Source organism: Eschrichtius robustus, chromosome 13 (genome assembly GCF_028021215.1).
Source record: "Eschrichtius robustus isolate mEscRob2 chromosome 13, mEscRob2.pri, whole genome shotgun sequence".
Taxonomy (NCBI): Eukaryota; Metazoa; Chordata; class Mammalia; order Artiodactyla; family Eschrichtiidae; genus Eschrichtius; species Eschrichtius robustus.
The window spans coordinates 102,388,704-102,407,349 of NC_090836.1; the positions used below are offsets into that span (position 1 = coordinate 102,388,704).

At 51.6% G+C, this 18,646-nt stretch overlaps 1 protein-coding gene across 3 annotated transcripts in view; it reads right to left on the reverse strand.

Annotated features, from left to right (window-relative positions):
- KIAA0930 (KIAA0930 ortholog) overlaps window positions 1-18,646 on the reverse strand; it is a 46,208-nt gene that overhangs the window by 21,625 nt on the left and 5,937 nt on the right. Inside the window, exon 1 of one of the 3 annotated variants that reach the window (XM_068559892.1) lies at window positions 5,267-5,342. The exons of the other annotated variants lie outside the window; for them this stretch is intronic. The gene's annotated coding sequence lies outside the window, so the exon portion shown is untranslated. Of the gene's footprint in view, window positions 1-5,266; window positions 5,343-18,646 lie in introns of those variants that run through there. 3 annotated transcript variants of the gene reach the window in all.

Genomic DNA, 18,646 nt, shown 5'->3' on the forward strand with positions numbered 1-18,646 from the left:
GGTGAGGGTTGGGAGACCCAGCGCCAACACGCTCCGAAAGGAACGGGGGGCTAGACGTTCGCTGTCAGCTGTGGACACCACACAGATGTTATCATTAGCGTAACTACTTCAGTACCAATGACAAACTCAGGAGGAAGAAACTCTACTCTCTCAGGGAAACCCCACGCACCTGCCTCTCTCACCCATGAGGTGGGGAGAGGCCTGCCAGAACCATCGCCAGGACCAGCCATGGGCACCACACCCAGAGATGCTGCCAGAACAGACACGCAGACCACGGCCACACCCAGGACACCCAGTTTAAAGCCAGAAGGGAAATCGCAAAGGTCAAGAGCTGCCCCCGACCCCGAACACTCAAAATTCCCCTTATGCCCAAGAGAAGCATGGCTGAAATCAAAAGGAACATGAAAACCAGGGGAGGGAAATTCACAACAAATAACTAATGTCCAGGTAATAAAGAATTCACGGGGCTTCCCTGGTGGTGCAGTGGTTAAGAATCCACCTGCCAATGCAGGGGACACAGGTTTGAGCCCTGGTCCGGGAAGATCCCACATGCCACGGGCCAGCTAAGCCCACACGCCACAACTACTGAGCCTGCGCTCTAGAGCCCACGTGCCACAACTACTGAGCCCACGTGCCACAACTACTGAAGCTTGTGTGCCACAACTACTGAAGCCTGTGTGCCTAGAGCCCGTGCTCCGCAACAAGAGAAGCCACTGCAATGAGAAGCCCGCGGACCGCAACGAAGAGTAGCCCCCGCTTGCTGCAGCTAGAGAAAAGCCTGCACAGCAATGAAGACCCAACGCAGCCTAAATAAATAAACAAACAAACCAAAAAAATAAAAAAAATAAAGAATTCACATCATAGCAAGTTATGAAAGAAAATGCATAAGACCCCAATAGATAAATGGGTAAAACACCAAAACAGGTAACTACCAAAAAGGAAACATAACCACTTAACAAAAATGTGGGAAAATATAAATCTCACTAGTAATTAAAAATTCACATTGAAAGAACAAGTTGTCGTTTGTGTTTTTTTGGCCACGCCCCGCAGCCTGCAGGATCTTTGTTCCCCAACCAGGGATTGAATCCAGGACTTCGGCAGTGAAAGCATGAAGTCTTAACCACTGGACCACCAGGGAATTCCCCAAGTTGTCACTTTTAAGAAGGCAAATTTGGTATTTTAAAAATACCACTTAGGGGCTTCCCTGGTGGCGCAGTGGTTGAGAGTCTGCCTGCCAATGCAGGTGACACGGGTTCGAGCCCTGGTCTGGGAAGATCCCACATGCCGCGGAGCAACTGGGCCCGTGAGCCACAACTACTGAGCCTGCGCGTCTGGAGCCTGTGCTCCGCAACAAGAGAGGCCGCGACAGTGAGAGGCCCAGGCACCGCGATGAAGAGTGGCCCCCGCTCGCCACAACTAAAGAAAGCCCTCGCACAGAAACGAAGACCCAACACAGCCAAAAATAAATAAATTAATTAATTAATTAAAAAAAAAAAACCACTTAGGACTTCCCTGGTGGTGCAGTGGTTAAGAATCTGCCTGCCGATGCAGGGGATATGGGTTCAAGCCCTGGTCCGGGAAGATCCCACATGCCGCGGAGCAACTAAGCCCGTGTGCCACAACTACTGAGCCTGTGCTCTAGAGCCTGCAAGCCACAACTACTGAGCCCACGTGCCACAACTACTGAAGCCCGTGTGCCACAACTATTGAAGCCCGCGTGCCTAGAGCCCGTGCTCTGCAACAAGAGAAGCCACCGGAATGAGAAGCCCACACACCACAAGGAAGAGTAGCCCCCGCTCGCTGCTACTAGAGAAAGCCCGCATGCAGCAACGAAGACACAACACAGCCAAAAACAATAAATAAATAAATAAATAATTTTTAAAAAAGGAAGAGTGCAAAAAGAAAAAAAAATACCACTTAGGAAAACTGGCAGATTCTACAAAGTTAAACACATATTTACCAGTGATTCAGCCATTACCAGGTACTTGCCCAAGAGAAATGAAGCATGTGTCTGGCACAGACACTGGTATACAAGTGTTCACAGACACTTTGTTCCTAGAAACCCAAACTGGAAACCAGGAGAAGGTACACGTGAAACGTGACATAGCCACTCAATGTTACTGGCTGCAATAAGAACAAACTACTGATCCACACTGCACTACGGATAAATCTCAAAATCATCATGCTGAGTGAAAGGAGTCAGGCATAAAAAAAGCTACACACTGAAAGACCACATTCATATGACGTTTCAGAAAAGGCAAAACTATAGTGACAGAAAGCAGACTGGTAGTTGCCCCAAAACGTTCTGTTTCTGGTGGTGCTTTCACAACCATCAAAACTCATCCAATTACTTACTTTACATGGACACAGTTTACTTTACATAAATTATACTCCAATAAAGTTGATAAAAAGTTATGACAGCCAAAGCTGGCAAGAGTACATTGAACTGGGAACTCTCATATATGGCTAGAGAACAAAAATCACTATATCCTTTGTGAAAAGCAAATGAGCATTTTCCTGCTTCTATGACTCTATCTTATGGAAAAGAAAAAATAGGAGTAAAGTAAATAAATGCCTTATGCACAAAGACATTCCCTCTGTATTAATGAGAGCAAATAATGTAACAACAATAATCATAATAAGGAAGGAGAAAAAGAAAATAATATTCTGCAATTATTGACATTTAATCTAGGTAAATTATGCTGTATGTACTAAACCTAATCTCCATCAGTCTTTCTTTTTTTTTTAATAAATTTATTTATTTATTTATTTATTTATGGCTGTGTTGGGTCTTCGTTTCTGTGCGAGGGCTTTCTCTAATTGCGGCAAGTGGGGGCCACTCTTCATCGCGGTGCGCGGGCCTCCCACCATCGCGGCCTCTCTTGTTGCGGAGCACAGGCTCAGCAGCCGTGGCCCACGGGCCCAGCTGCTCCGCGGCACGTGGGATCCTCCCAGACCAGGGCTCGAACCCGCGTCCCCTGCATTAGCAGGCAGACTCCCAACCACTGCACCACCAGGGAAGCCCCTCCATCAGTCTTTTATTTATTTATTTAATTTATTTTTGGCTGTGTTGGGTCTTCGTTTCTGTGCGAGGGCTTTCTCTGGTTGCGGCGAGCGGGGGCCACTCTTCATCGCGGTGCGCGGACCTCTCACTGTCGCGGCCTCTCTTGCTGCGGAGCACAGGCTCCAGACGCGCAGGCTCAGTAGTTGTGGCTCACGGGCCTAGTTGCTCCGCGGCATGTGGGATCTTCCCAGCCCAGGGCTCGAACCCGCGTCCCCTGCATTGGCAGGCAGACTCTCAACCACTGTGCCGCCAGGGAAGCCCTCCATCAGTCTTTTAAAAGGATGCCTATGAAGGCAAGTAGGTACATGGAAATGTGTGTAATACAACGTTTGGTGAAAGAGCAGAAGCTCAAGCTGTACACACACTGACCACAACTACATACATCACACACCCGAAAGGCAGGAGCTGCTGAACCTCACAGGAAATATGTTTTCTTTTTTCTTTATTTTTACTTCTTTTTTTTAAAAAAATATTTATTTATTTATTTATTTATTTTTGGCTGCATTGGGTCTTCACTGCTGTACGCGGGCTTTTCTCTAGCTGCTGCGAGCAGGGGCTACTCTTGATTGTGGTGCTCGGGCTTCTCATTGCAGTGGATTCTCTTGTTGCGGAGCACGGGCTCTAGGCACGCAGGCTTCAGTAGTTGTGGCATGCAGGCTCAGTAGTTGTGGCTCGTGGGCTCTAGAGCGCAGGCTCAGTAGTCGTGGCACGCGGGCTTAGTTGCTCCGCGGCATGTGGGATCTTCCCGGACCAGGGCTTGAACCCGTGTCCTCTGCATTGACAGGTGGATTCTTAACCACTGCGCCACCAGGGAAGTCCCTCTTTTTTTTTTTTACTTTTAATATTTTTAATAGTAAGATGATACCACTTTTTCCCATGAATGTACGACTTTTGATGAATGTCATAAGGCTCATTAAAGTGAGAGAAGGGGGATAGAGAAGGGACTCCCCATCTTCAGAGGGAGGAGAGGAGGGTGGGATAGGAGACAGTCCAAGTCCAAAAGCTAGGAAGGGTCAAGGTCAGGGAGAGAGTTCAGACTCGTGGAAGCACAGTACAGTGTGCGGATCTACAGCCAAACATATCTGAGTTCAGGTCCTGACTCTCCTCCTCCCCAACCAGGTGTCCACTGGACCCCTCTGGATCCCAGGAACTCCATCTGTCAGAGGGCTCTAACCTGCCACCCTCCCAGAACCAACGGTGAGGACGGGGGGACAGGGGGAGAGGCCAATACGAAAGTCCTTCGTAAGCTGTAAAGTTCTGTCCACATGTACATTCGTGGGGACCCTCTGCACTGCTGCTTTGTGTGTCTCTGTCGGCAGTGTGGCTCGCTCAGATGAGGTCATGGATCCCAAACCTGCCCGTGTCCCTAAACCACGTAGTGCAGTAACTGTGTGAACAGACACATGAGGGGTAATTGGACCCTTGTGTGGCCTGTGAAATCAGTACCAGCTTTTCCCAAGACCTGTCCGGCAAGAAATCCCCTGGGTCATAAACCCTGGGAGCCGCCAGTCCAGCAGAGAGCTCCCTAATCTCCAGGACTCTCTCCGTCCCTGTCTCCCTGCCATCTGGCCGCAGGGGCAGCAAGTTTCTGGACCCTTGAATCCAGTGGATGATAGACTTATGGGAGAGATGCAGCCCCAGATGCTGAGCCACTCACTGGGGCAGCACCACGGACAGCTCCATGCCCCCAGGCTGCTCCCTGCTGGGCTGTGGTCCTCACAATCTGTTCTCGTAATCCATGGTAGTTATGTTCTATGAAGTAGCCGCAAACACTGACTTAGCAAATACCGAACCACTGCTCCTAGGGAAATACAGGGTTGCGTTCCTGCAAGTCTCTGGTTACATTTTCGTCGACCGATCAATATATATAACCTTGTTTTACGTGTGTTTCTGTTTAAAGACACCTTATTTAATATACAGTTGGGTCATTAACATTGAACTCCAGGACACCAGCACTATAACTTGTGCCTGAACGAAGCTTATCTAACATGCATATTCTCCATAAGGCCCATCACAGCCTTCTCTTGCTTGGGACTATACAGCACTTCAGCTTTACGCTTGGGGCCACTTTAAACAGCAAAATCACCACCAAAAAGCACAAAAATGCAAATACATGGCACTAAATAGACCACAAAAATGATGAGCTGAAACAAGGAGGCGAGGCGTCACCTTGCTCAACCTCAGCTGGGACCGTGCACCTACCTCGGATGACTCAGAGTTTCCCACCACTCTGCACACGTCTGCGATTAACCACAAAAGCACCAAAGGTACTGACGACTTCGGGGTTATGGATAAATTTCTGTGAGTAGGTAAATCTGTAATACAGAATCCATGAATAATGAGGATGGGCTCTATCAGAAAAACTGGTATCTGCCAGCTCCAAATGGGACTACGGGGATCCAGCCGCCTCCCCTGCCTGCAGTGAGTGACCTGCTTTCACAAGTTACCGGCTTTGAACTTCAGAACTGGGAGAGCCCTTTATAGACTAGTGACTCTGGGGACGCGTGGGAGAAGGCACGCAGCTGTGTGAGGACTAGGACCCATGCCTCCCACGCCCAGCTCCGGGCTCTACAACCACCCGGCCACAGATTCTCTACCTCATTCTGCATGACACTGAATGGGGGATGTAATCGTGCCAACAGTTCAACAGCACGGACAGTGCTGACGGCTCATGTTTGCCCTGCACTCTACAGTTTATAAAGCCCTTTCACCTGTTACCTCTTCATGGCCACTTGATGAGGTGGGGATAACCTCAGTTTAGTTTAAAACCTCAGTCTTTGGTTTAAAAATAAGGCAACTGAAGCTTGGCAATCCAGTGGCTCGATAGCATCTGGGGCTCAAACCCTGCCACTCATATTCTTTCCAAGGTCCCAGATGTAGGCATATGCATCTGAGTCTTCAGTAAGTCATAATCTTTTTACAGTAGTGACGTCAAAGATCACTGATCACAGATCACCATGGCAAGCATAACAATAATAGAATATTCAAATCATAGAGGGAGCAATTCTACCTAATTTGATCTATTAATTTAGCATGACCCAATAGAAAATGCCAAGAGAATGTTTTAAAATAAGAACAGCCAGGAAAATTCAGAGTGATGTGGGATCATGATTCTTATCAGATATTAAAACATACTAGAAAGCTAAATCCTCATGTCACCATCAACCCAAACTACACAACCCTTCCGTGTTGCAAACAAAAAACCCACAGACTGTTGGCTGCCTGTCCTGCCACGTGGACGAGGTCGACTTGCAAGACAGAAAAGGGCCAGAGAGAGCGGAGATAGGAGATGGAGACAGTGGGGCCACTCAAGTCCTTAGTATTGGGCATTCCTAGTCTTCTGGAGGCTTTAGTTTTCAACTCTTCTACAGATTGTTAGCCAAAAATTTTGTTTATTTTTTTAAATTTTTTTATTGAAGTATAGTTGATTTTACAAATTTGTAAAAAATTTACAAATTTTTTTATTGAAGTATAGTTTCAGGTGTACAGCAAAGTGATTCCGTTATATATACATGTACGTATATGTGTGTATATATTCTTTTTCAGATTCTTTTCCCTTATAGGTTATTACGAATACTGAGTATAGTTCCCTGTGCTATATAGTAGGCCTTTGTTGGTTATTTTATTTTTTTAATTTTTTAAAATTTTTTAAATTTTTAAAATTATTTATCTTATTTAGTTTCGGCTATGTTGGGTCTTAGTTGAAGCACGCAGGATCTTCGTTGAGTCACGCGGGATCTTTCATTGCAGCATGCGGGCTCTTCGTTGTGGTGCGCGGGCCTCTCACTAGTTGTGGCGTGCGGGTTTTCTCTTCTCTAGTTGTGGCATGCAGGCTCCAGGGCGCGTGGGCTCTGTAGTTGTGGCGCGCGAGTTCCAGAGCGCGTGGGCTCTGTAGTTTACAGCACATGGGCTCTAGTTGAGGTGCGTGGGCTCAGTAGTTGCGGCGCGTGGGCTTAGCTGCCCCGCGGCTTGTGGGATCTTAGTTCCCCGACCAGGGATCGAACCCGCGTCCCCTGCACTGGAAGGCGGATTCTTAACCACTGGACCGCCAGGGAAGCCCCTTTGTTGGTTATTTTAATAAATTTCTTTTTGTCTAAGCTACCATGGATTAGTTTCTTCACTTCTAACCCTAAGAAAGAACTCAAGAGTCACCCAACTTTAAGGAAACAAATCAAAAACCCTCCCTTAATCCCACATCACCTCTAGCTACTGTCTCACCAGAAGCTGTCTCCAGCGGAAAGTTTTCAGTCCTCTCTTACTTGGACAGATATGTTAATTTACAGATTTGTTAAATTCTACCATTGTTTTTTGCTTTTGTTTTTTGCTTTCCTGCAGAACTCTCTGACTTCATCTCTGCATCGTTTCACTGATTCTACCTTTAAATGTACCTGGAATCCAACCACTTCTCACAAACCACTCTGGCACCGGGGCCAAGCACCACCATCTCCTGCCTCTATTCCTGCCCAGCTCCCTAACTGGCCCCCATGCTTGAATCAGCTCTTGCCACGCCCCTGCTCTCAATCCTCCACGAGGCTGACGTCCTCACCTCCCCTTGGCTCCTTTCTCAAACACCTACCTTCTCAGGGAGGCCTTCCCAAACCACCCTGTTTAAAATTGTAAATCCACCCCAACAGTCCCTACCCCACTTCCTGCTTTATTTTTCTCCATAGCACCTATCACTGTATAGCATCATATATTTTTTACCTGTCTTCTTTGCTCTCAGTCTTTCCTGAGTACAGGAGCCAGCAAATTTTTTCTGTTAAGGTCCAGATAGAAAATAGTTTAGGCTCTGCAGACCACACGGTCCTGTCTCAACTACAAAATCACCCATAGCGATACCTGAAGAAATGGGCATGGCTATGTCCCAATAAAAGTTTATTTACAAAAAGAGGCAGCAGGCTGGAGGTGGCCTGGGGCCATGGTGTGCCAGCACCTGCCTTACTAGAACAGATCGCTTTTAACAGAGCATTTTCCTTCTTTGATTGTTTTGTTCACTGCTGTACACTTAGCTCCTAGAATAGTATTTGGCCTATAGGAAACAATAAATATTGGCTAATTAAGTGAATGAATGAAATGAACCGAGTGATTAATGAAAGCAAGGTGGTACTGGTACACAATTAGATCAACAGAACAGAATAGAAAGTACAAAAGCAGAATGAAAATACATGGTAATTTAGTTTATATAAATATTCATCCTTCCAATCTGTAGGATGAAGACAGTTAAACAGTTGGTCTTGGAACAACTGGTCAGCTGAGGAAAAAGAATAAGGTTGGGCCCCTGGTCATGTCAAAACCAATTCCAAAAAAGAAAAACTTCTGATGCCAAAAGTAAAATCATAAGAAAATCAAATAAACCTTGAGTGAATTTTTTTATTCTCTCAGAAAGGGGAAAGCCTTTCTGAGTAGAACACAAAGGCTGTCAAAGAAAAGAATGATATTTTTAAAAAAAACAAAAAAAAAACCCAAAAAACAAGAAAAGACAAAAAATAAATAAAAGAAAAACGAAAAGAATGATAGATAAATCAAACAACATAAAAAATTTCCATAGGGAAAAAAACCCCACACACCACAAAGGCAAAAACAAACACCACACTGGAAAAATCACTGGAACTCTTAAATGAGGGTTAATTTTCTTAACAAGTAAGTTTCATACACTGCATAATAAAATGAAACAGGACGGAAAGGCAAAGGGAGATATAAATGTCTTCTAAGACAGGAAACTATGCTCAGCTTCACACAATCAGAGACATGTAAATGAAAACTACACAATTCTATTTTTCACCTATCAGATGTAAAAAAAATCAAAACACCTGACAACATTCCATGCTGAAGAGGGTGTGGAGAAATGGGGACTTCATATCAGGCAGCAGGATAATAAACTGATGAAATCTGTAATGAGAGCCGCTGGGCAACAAAACCACAACTGCTTCTCCCTTTGACCCAGCAATTCCTCCCCTGAGGGGTTTTTCCTAGTCTTCCATCTGCCCGTGTGAAATTCTGTAATTCCAACAGCACTGCTTACAAAGTACTGGAATGGTCCCATCAACAGGAAAGTAACTAAATAAATGAGAGATCATTCACAGAATGGGATACCGTGTAGCTTTCAAACACGAATTGAAGCAGCTCTATCTGTGCTGCTAAGGAAAGATCTCGGGTAAACGAAGCGAGGGAAAATATGAGGAGCTAACAATATTAGAGGTTTTTCATATAAAAGTGAATCATTCATAATGACCTAAGTGCTTGTGGGGTGAGAGGCTGGGGCACTGGGATAATGGAGCCCAACCCTCGGGGCTGTTCGGAGTTTTTAATTAGTTGATACCCTCGAAGCCCAACCAGGCTGCCACTGAGCAGGGGCCCAGGGTCAGCAAGTGTTATTTACATCATTGCCAGTGTTATCACGGCCTCTGGAGAGAGGCCAGGGAGGAGAAAGGCGTCTTGGCCTTTTCTCTATGACTCTCCTCAGACCTTCTGAATTTTGTGCCCTGACCATGTTTACCTATTCCAAGAGTAACAAACATTTTTAATCACAATGCAGTTACTTGGGAAAATGCTTATGATAGAAAGCTAAAAAAAAAGAACAGCAAAAAACGAAGAGCAGGCCACAGAAACTGTACACAATGCTTGAAGGAAGGAAATTGCTTTTTTAAAACAATGCCTAAGAAGAAAGACTGAAAGGAAGTTGAACCCAAACGCCCATAGAGGTTAGTGTTGAGAGTGGTGGAATTACAACTTTTTCCTGTTTTTCAAACATTTTGTAGTGTATTAATAATATGCTGTGCATCTAAACAGCACCGAGGGCTCACCGTGTGCCAGGCACCGTGCTAACCACCTACCAGCCTCACCTCGGCTGGAGCTGGTACTTGAACCCAGCCATCCACATCTTGCTTAAGCTGAAGCAAACATTTCCCGAGTGCCACCACTCAAGGCGGGGTGCTCAGTGCTGGGTGGGACGGGGAGCAGAATCGAGCACGGACCCCGCCTACCTGGCGCTGAGGGGGAGGAGGATTTATCAACAACTCACACAGACAAGCAGGACGGCTGCCTCGTGAGGGTCGGGAGGGCAGGCTGTGTTCCCTGAGCCTGCACGACAGGCGCTGCGCCTCGCTGGGGCGTCAGGGAGCGTGCCCTGAGGAGGGGAGTTTCCTGGTGGGGGGGTGGGAACAGCATCCAAGGTCCTCCCGGTGAGGCCGAGATAGGGAAAGGGTCCAGAAGCCAGGATGCCACGTGGGAGCCCGAGCTGGAGAGGACGCGACCTCACAGGGCCTCCTGGCTGGGTTGGGGGCTTTGTGTTTATCCTCAGAGGACTGGGGACCCCTGAAGGGTTTGAGACAGAGTCTCTCTGCTGTGTGTGGGGAGAAGGAAGGGGCAGAGGTATGACCCGCGGCCTGTAGATGCCCGATGCCCAGCCTGTCCAAGGGCCACCTGGGCCAAGGGCCCCGAGAGGGACCTCCTGAGAACCGCCTGGCTCAGGAGCAGCCTCGGCTCAGCCTGGCCCCTCCCAAAGGCTGGGGGTCAACTGGCCTCTCTGGGGAGAGTCCAAGGCAGCCCTTGGCCGCTTCCGCCCCCCGGCAGCCAGGGCAGCATGAATAGGCTTCTGTGGCCCCTCAATAGGCCTTTCATCAACTCGTGCCTCTCAGTGCCCCTCGTGGGCTGGAGACCCTCCCTCAGGGCACAAAAGACAAAGAAGCTGCCCAGGGAGGCCCAGGGTTGCCCTGATGAGGCACTTGGATGGAGAAGTACCGGTCAGACGGGTCCCCAACGTGAGCAATCCCACAGGCCAGGCGGGTCCTCCGCTCCAGCCTAAGGGAAGCACGGGGTCTCAAGGACGCAAGGTGGCCGGGTCAGGAGAGCCCAGCACCTGCCTGGCCCCCTTCTTCTCCAGGAAAAAGTCGAGCCTCCTTCCCCAGATGAGCCAGGCCCTCCAGACAGCCCCTCCAGTCTGCGCTGTGGTCCCCCATGCTGCAGCCCCTCCCTTCATCCCTGACCAAACACCCTGCGCATCCTCAGGCCACCCCGCCCCTCACCATGGAGTCTTCCTGGACCGCACCACGGGGCCCTAGGCCCGTACCAACCCGGCCTGTGCACGTCAGCTCGGCCATCACGTCCCTGGGGCCTGTTCCCACCACCCGCCCCACGCACCTCCCCTGACGCACCTGAGCCACTTTACCTCATTTGATCTTCACAGAGACCCTGTGAGATAACGTTACTACCTTCATTTAACTGATGAGGAAATCGAGGCTCAAGGTTTGATTCACTTGTCTGATGTCACACTGCTGGCACGTGGCAGAGCCAGACCACGGCCCAGAGCTGCCTTCTAAGCCTGTCACACCAGCACACTAATGTGTCCCTTCCCACCATGACAAGGCACCTCACTGGCAGGGTGACCAGGTACCCACCATAGGGCAGGGCCCACAGCGGGAGTCAGTGAATGTTGAACAAATAACCGCGCGACTGTAACACACTCTGGTTTTCCAGTTTACTCAGAGAGCACCACAGCGGCTTTAAAACGCAGCCCAAAGCCACTGTCCCTTCTCACAATGTAAGCCATGCTGCGAAATCCTTAATCCTTAATCCTTACGGCCCTCAGGTCACCCCCAGGAGGCCCTCGGTCCTGGTTACCTAGCAAGATCACAATGGGAGTTGGCACTGGAATCCAAGTCGGGTTCAGCACCCACTTGGAGCCTGCTCTGTGCTGGGCATTACCTGAGGCTGCAGGTGCAGTGAGAAACAAACCCGGACCCCGACCTCAAGGTCACTTTCAAGGGTGAGGCTTCAGTTCCCACGGCCCACAGTTCCCAAAAGCAATCCTCTGCATTCTCCAGAACAGCAATGCTTGCAAACCCCTGCAGCCCTGCGGCCACCGTCACAGGACTGCGGCTACTTCGCTCCCCACCAACTGTTCCCAGAGGGCTTCGATCTTGCCTAAGCAGTTATCAGGCCAAAACAGGAGCTCCACATTCAAATTCCCATCTCCTAGGAGCTCATCACCGACATGGCCTTATTCAAACTCCTGACTCACTGTTTTGCTGTGACACATAAACGGGCCTCCAAGACGAGGTGCCGTTCTCCGGAGGGATCTTCGGTGGACACCCACACAGGTGCCCCAGCCCCGACAGAAGCTGCCACCCAGCCACTGCAGCTCCCGCCTCCCGCCCACCCTCCCCACCTTCCTGGGCTGCGATCACCTGGTCACCGCCCTGATCACTGCCCTGGTCCCTGTTCCACCTCCTCCTGCCCCCACCCCACCGCGCCACGCAGCACGAGGCGCGTGACAGAAGCCCAGAAGCCTGGCCAGCACCGCAAGAGGCTCACAGCCCACCCGCTCCCACCGCTGCACCACAGCAGATGCTGAAACCCAGCAACCCCAGGCCGTGTTGGTGCGCCCATCCTGGCCCGCAGACCAGGCTCAGAGCTGGGGACCAGGCACAGCTGGACCAGCCCACCCAGTGAGTCCAGGCGGAAGGGACTGTCTTGCTCACCGCTGTGCCCCAGCGCCTACTCCTGCAGGCTTCGGGCTCCAGGCCGTTTACCGAGCGCTTCCAATGTGCCAGGATGCAAAGCTGATGACACACTGCGTGAAGCTAGGATTCAAGTCCCCCTCCCCCCAGCCCCTGGGCAGACCCAAAGGACACCTGCCCCTCAGGTGTTCTCCCTTCAATGTCACCTAGCGTAGTCCCTCCAAACACGTCCCACCCCTCCCCCAGGGGCCGCCTGTCTCATTTCTCCTCGCTCCTGGGGTCTTGGTTCCCTTGCTCAATTCCACCCGCAGCTCCTTCCCCAGGAAGGCCCACTCCCAAGCCTGCCTCCTCTTTCATTTCCCTCCTTTATTCTCGCTTCTTCTAAGACCTCCTTCTCTGTGACAACCAGGGGGCGGGGCTCTTCTTCATACACTAGACCGGGGCGAAGCCACACGGAAAAAAAGGCGCCAAATGCCTCTACCTGGAGAGATGGATGTCCAAGCGTGAGAGGGACAGGCCACAGCCTCCAGTCCAGGAGAGCTGGGCCCAGAACCCAGACTGACTACCTGGGACGCTGAACGAGGGCCTTCCCCTCTCTGAGTCTCATCTTCTTCGTCTGCCGGCAGGGGTGACACCCCCCTTCACCACGGGCTGCTATGGGAACGACCAGTGCTGGGCCTGCAGTAACGGGCGGCAGCCGGACTTGCAGGGAGGCTCCCAGACACGTGCCCGGCCTGAGATGACCCCATCCCTGCTCCCTGCGCGGCTCAGCAGCTCCGGCCTAAGCGGACTCCTTGGGGTTTGCCACAGGGAGTGGGGCGGGACAAGGGCTCCCAGGAGCTGAGCAAGAGCTGATGAGCCCCACTGGGGGGCAGCTCCCTCCTCCCCGGGTCAGGGGGAAGCTGGAACGCTAGGCCCCCACCTCCTGGCAGGGGGCGCAGTCTTGGGGACCACCCGAGGCAGCACCAGCCACCAGATGCTGCGGATCGGTAGGACGGACCTGCAGACAGAGCCGGGGGGCTCGGCGGGTATGAAACCTAAAGCCCCGAGGGTGACGGTGTAGCTCTGGGTGGTGGGACGACCGGTTCTTATTTCCATCTTTGGGCTGCAGGGTGGCGTATGCAATTCTTCCTACTTCTGCTTCTTCCTATTTCATTTCCCTTGTCCCTGAATCAGAGCACAGAGCAGCACTGACCTCCCTGAGGTGCAGTGTAACTGGCCCTGCTTTTCTCAAGTGGCTCGGTTTTAGGCAGTAATGCCTGTGGACTGCTGACCACACATCCCAGAACCACGGGCTGTGAACAGTGGTCCATGTCAACCTTCCTCTCCCCATTTTACCTAAGAGGAAACTGAGAGCTGGAAGGGGGAAGGGCCCTGCCCACAGCGACTCCCACAGGCCCCGTGGACTTGACCCAGGGCCGTCACCTGTCACAGGCAGCCTCCGTGACACTCTCTGATGCTCTAGGTCTGGAGGCTGACCTCTGCCCGAGGTGGACGCAGGGCAGTAATCAGTCCTACTCTGCCAGGAGAACGGAGGCCCAGAGAGCTGCAGTGACTTCCCCAACGTGACACAGCATTCAGGGAAAATTAATTTCTGAGCCTCCTCTGCCTTCTTCCCTGCTCTGTCTCTGCCCAGGCAGGACCCCCCGTGAGGACTGCCCCACTTGAGGGCTACCTCCCCAAGAAATGACCACCCTCTTCACTCAACAGATACCAACCCATCGATTCATCACCCACACTCCCCTCACAGCCCCTTCCCTGGGCCTCGCTCCACCATCAGTCCCCCCCTGAGCTGGCACAGGGGATGCAGAGCCAGTGCCAATGACCCTGCAGGGGACCCCAGGGGGTGATGGAGAGGAAGTCACACACAGGAGTTTATGCAGTGCCACAGGACTGATAGCAGAAATCGGTACAGGCGCCGTCAAGAACAAAGGGGGGGGGGGGCCCAGCTGATCCTCTCAAGGGGTCAGGAAAGGGCCAGACGGGCCCTTGAGCCGAGAACTGAGAGGTGAGGCTCCCCTGAGAGACGGGGCGACAGAGTGGCAAAGTGTGGAGGAGCCCCCCGAGAAGACTCGCATGGCTGGGGCTTAGCTGTCAGCAGGGCCAGGTCACAGAGGATCTTGAACTCTGACTTGTAGGCCTCAGAGGTTTTTAGGGGTGTAAGCAGCAGAGTATGACAGTCAGGAGTGGCAGCCGTGGTGGGACAGAGGACCAGGCGCGGGGGCTGGTGCAGTCCAGCCCACAGGTGACCCAGGTGGGGATGAGGGATGGCTCAGGTCAGACAGAACTCGGCCACACCTGGAGGTGCGGGTGAAGAAGGGCTGACCCTTGCCCAGTCTTGGTCAGGCTGAGCTGGAGGTGACACACTCTGGGGAGACGGGTGTCCGAGGGCAGTCAGCAGTGGGGGCTGGTCCGTGATGGGTGTGGGCGGGATCAGGGGGCAGCACGATCGGTTACCCTCTACCCACCTGCCACTACCATCTCCCGGGGAAGCTCTCAGCCCCAGGACGCAGGGCCAAGCCCATCCAGCTCTGCATCCCCGGATGCTCAGTCACTATGGCCTGCACGAGGGAGGCAACAGTGACTACAGTTACCTAAAAATGTACACGGAGAGAGGGGTGGAGAGCACAGAAAAGGTGAGCAATCAACTGGGTCTTGGGTGGTGGTGCGGCTGCAATGGTGCCCGTGAGCAACGTTCCAGAAAGAATGAGAAGGCAGAAGCCCAGGCCCGCCTCACTCGAGGTCCCCGTCACCCTGAGCCTCAATCCCCCTCTGTAAACAGAGACAAGAGCCGCCCACGATTCCGCTCAGCAGCTGTGAGCACCAGTGAGGACGCAGCAGAGCCCTTTGTAAAAGTTGGGCTTTTTCCTGATGATCTTGATAGACCCGCTCCTCGTAAAGGGTAGTTTGTACTCTGCTTTTCTCATTTGTTCTGTCGTAAGCGTTGTCCCAAGTGTAAACAGTCAAGATTCAAAGCTCGTCCCAAACCAAAGGATTTTTACACTACAGATAAACAGCGACAGCACCTCCAACTACAGGACTAAAAATTAAGCCCCTCTCCTTTTCACTTTGCCAAGAGACACTTCTCACGTACCCACTGGTCATTCACGGGAGGCAAAGAACATATCCTTTAAAACAGGGGGCCCAACCCCCGGGCCATGGACTGCTACCGGTCCGTGGCCTGTTAGGAACCGGGCCGCACAGCAGGAGGTGAGCGAGCGAAGCCCCATCTGTATTTACAGCCGCTCCCCATCGCTCGCATTACCGCCTGAGCTCCACCTGCTGTCAGATCAGTGGCGGCATTAGATTCTCATAGGAGCGTGAACCCAGTAGGTTCGAACCAGAACTGTGCATGTGAGGGATCTAGGTCGGGAGCTCCTTATGAGAATCTGATGCCTGGTGACCTGAGGTGGAGGTGAGGCAGTGATGCTAGCGCCGGGGAGTGGCTGCAAATACGGCTTATCATCAGCGGGGAGGTTTGACTGCACAGAGACCGTAATAAATCAATTGCCTGCAGACTCATATCAAAACCCTATCAGCGAGTGGCAAGTGAAAACAAGCTCAGGGCTCCCACTGATTCTGCATTATGGTGAGTTGTATAATGATTTCATTATATATTACAATGTAATAATAATAGAAATAAAGTGCACAATAAATGTAGTGTGCTTGAATCATCCCCAAACCATCCCCCCCACACACTCCGGTCCATGGAAAAACTGTCTTCCATGAAACCAGTCCCTGGTGCCAAAAAGGTTGGGGACCATTGCTTTAAAAGAGTCAGGCTAACCGGGTATTTGTCTTGTACCCCATCAGACACAAGACTCCCTTTTTAGGGACTTCCCTGGGGGTCCAGTGGTTAAGACTCCACGCTCCCTATGCAGGGGACCCGGGTTCGATCCCTGGTCAGGGAACTAGATCCCGCATGCCGCAACTAAGAAGCCCGCATGCTGCAACTAAAAAAGATCCCACATGCCGCAACTGAGGCCCGGCGCAGCCAAATAAATAAAAATAAATAAGTAAATATTAAAAAGGTGGTTCCTCCCAAGTGAGCTGATGCTCATCCTGCATGGCCTGGACCGTGCAGAGGGTCCTCCCCCAGCTGGGCGGCCCCTACCTCGGCCCCCAGACGCTCTGACCCCTCGTCTGCAGGTTCACCAACAACCTCTCAGCTCCTGCTGCAGCCAACTGGGCCCTGAGGGGCCTCCTTGTGCTTCTCTCCCTCCACACCCCAGCCCGGTCACTGCACACGGAAAATAAGGACACCCTGCCCTGCCCCCAGTGGGCCTCGATCTCTTTACCTGAACCGAGACAACAGGCGGGAGGGCCCATCAGGCATGCTGGCTCTGGTGCTCAGTCTGCCAGGGCCCCCTCTGAGCTTCACCCACCTGTCCGCACAGCAACAGCGACAGGCTGGTTGAATTCTGGATCTTTCTTGTCCATCTCGGCTCCCCCAGGATGGCTGTGACCCTGAGGATGTTCTGCTGCCCAAGCCAAAACCAGGAGGTGGGGAGCAAACTGCCAGATCAGCCCCGACGGCAGGAGGGCACGACGTCAGGCAGAGGGACGTCAGGTCCGCTCTCGGAAGAACACCTGTCCCAAAGCCGCGCAGCAGCACGCGAGAGGACGGACTGGAGGGCTGCCCGTCACACCCAGCACTGTCTCCCCGCCCACACTAGCCCCCGGAGGGTAAGAGCCAGGACCAAGGCCTGCACTGCACCCACAGGGTCTGGGCACAGGCAGCCTGGCACCCGTGCTGACCCAGGGGCCACCGTCTGTTGTCCCCGAGGCTGGGCAGACAGGGGCCGCCCAGAGCTGGAAGTGAGAGGGTCTTGGAGGGGAGAAGCAGCCTGGGTCCACTCAGCTCCCAGGCCTCCCTGTCCCCAGCTGCAGGACAAAGGGCCCCTGCCTCCCCCGCTCAGCAGGCAAGCCTGGAATCCCAGGGAGAAGACCGGCCTGGAGAATCACCGACCAGCGGGCACCCGGCCCCAAGCCCCGTCTGAGGCTGGATCCTCTCTCAGCAGCTGGCACACCCGGGTGCCAGGAAGCCGTCACCCACCACTCACCTTTCTTCCTGTTTGTACCAATGCCAATGATTCAGAAAGTTTTCCATGGGACTCCCATGATAGTCCAGTCGTTAAGAATCCACCTTCCAATGCAGGGGATGCAGGTTCGATCCCCAGTCAGGCAACTAAGATCCCACAGGCCGCGGGCGGGGCAACTAAGCCCACGCGCCACAACTACTGAGGCCACACGCTGCAACTAGAGAGAAGCCCATGTGCTGCAGCGGAGGATCCCACATGTTGCAACTAAGACCCGACATGGCCAAAAATTAAAATAAATAAACAAATAAATAAATAAATAACAAAGTTCTCTATGAGTTTGGTAAACATTTGTCTGCCACCCGTCACATCCACCTATGGCCCTAGTTCTGCCTTGGGGGTCAGACAGCAGCCTCTAAGAAATGGCCTCCCAGGTTGGCAGCCGAAAGAAGTCATCCAAATGCAGAAAGCTTCGCACAAATGAAGAGGCCTGTTGCAAGCTATTTATAAGAGTGAAAAACAGGATCCAAGCTAAGTTTCCCACAAGACAAAACCAATTAAGTAAATTATGGCACATCCACTCAACTATCCTGTATCATTTAAATAATGTTTAGAGTTTGAACAACACGGAAAATGTTTTAGGAATTTTAAGTGAGAAAGCATGATTAAGAAACTTTATGCATAGAATATCAAGTATTCTTTAAAGGGGCTTTAAAAAGATTGGAAAGCAAGATGTTGCAAAGTTAATAGTGTGACTGCATGATTGGAACGATGAGTAATTTTTTTCCGTTCTCTTATATTTTCCAGTTTCCATATTGTACATGTAACATTTTCTAATTGGAAAAAATTTGTCTGGGAACTTTGACGCTGTTTTTTTTAACAAGAGTCCTGCTCGGGGCTTCTCTGCAGTGGTCTCGTGGCTTGGCTGGTATTCCTGAGGCCGCCCGGCCCAGTGAAGGAGGCAGATGTAAATAAGGAGCCAACGCTGCAAGGAGGGGGCACGGCTTGTGCGAGGCCTCAGGGAAGGGGCAGAGCAGGCACTGGCGCCCAGGCCAGGGGAGGGGCGAGGGTGCCAACACAGCTGA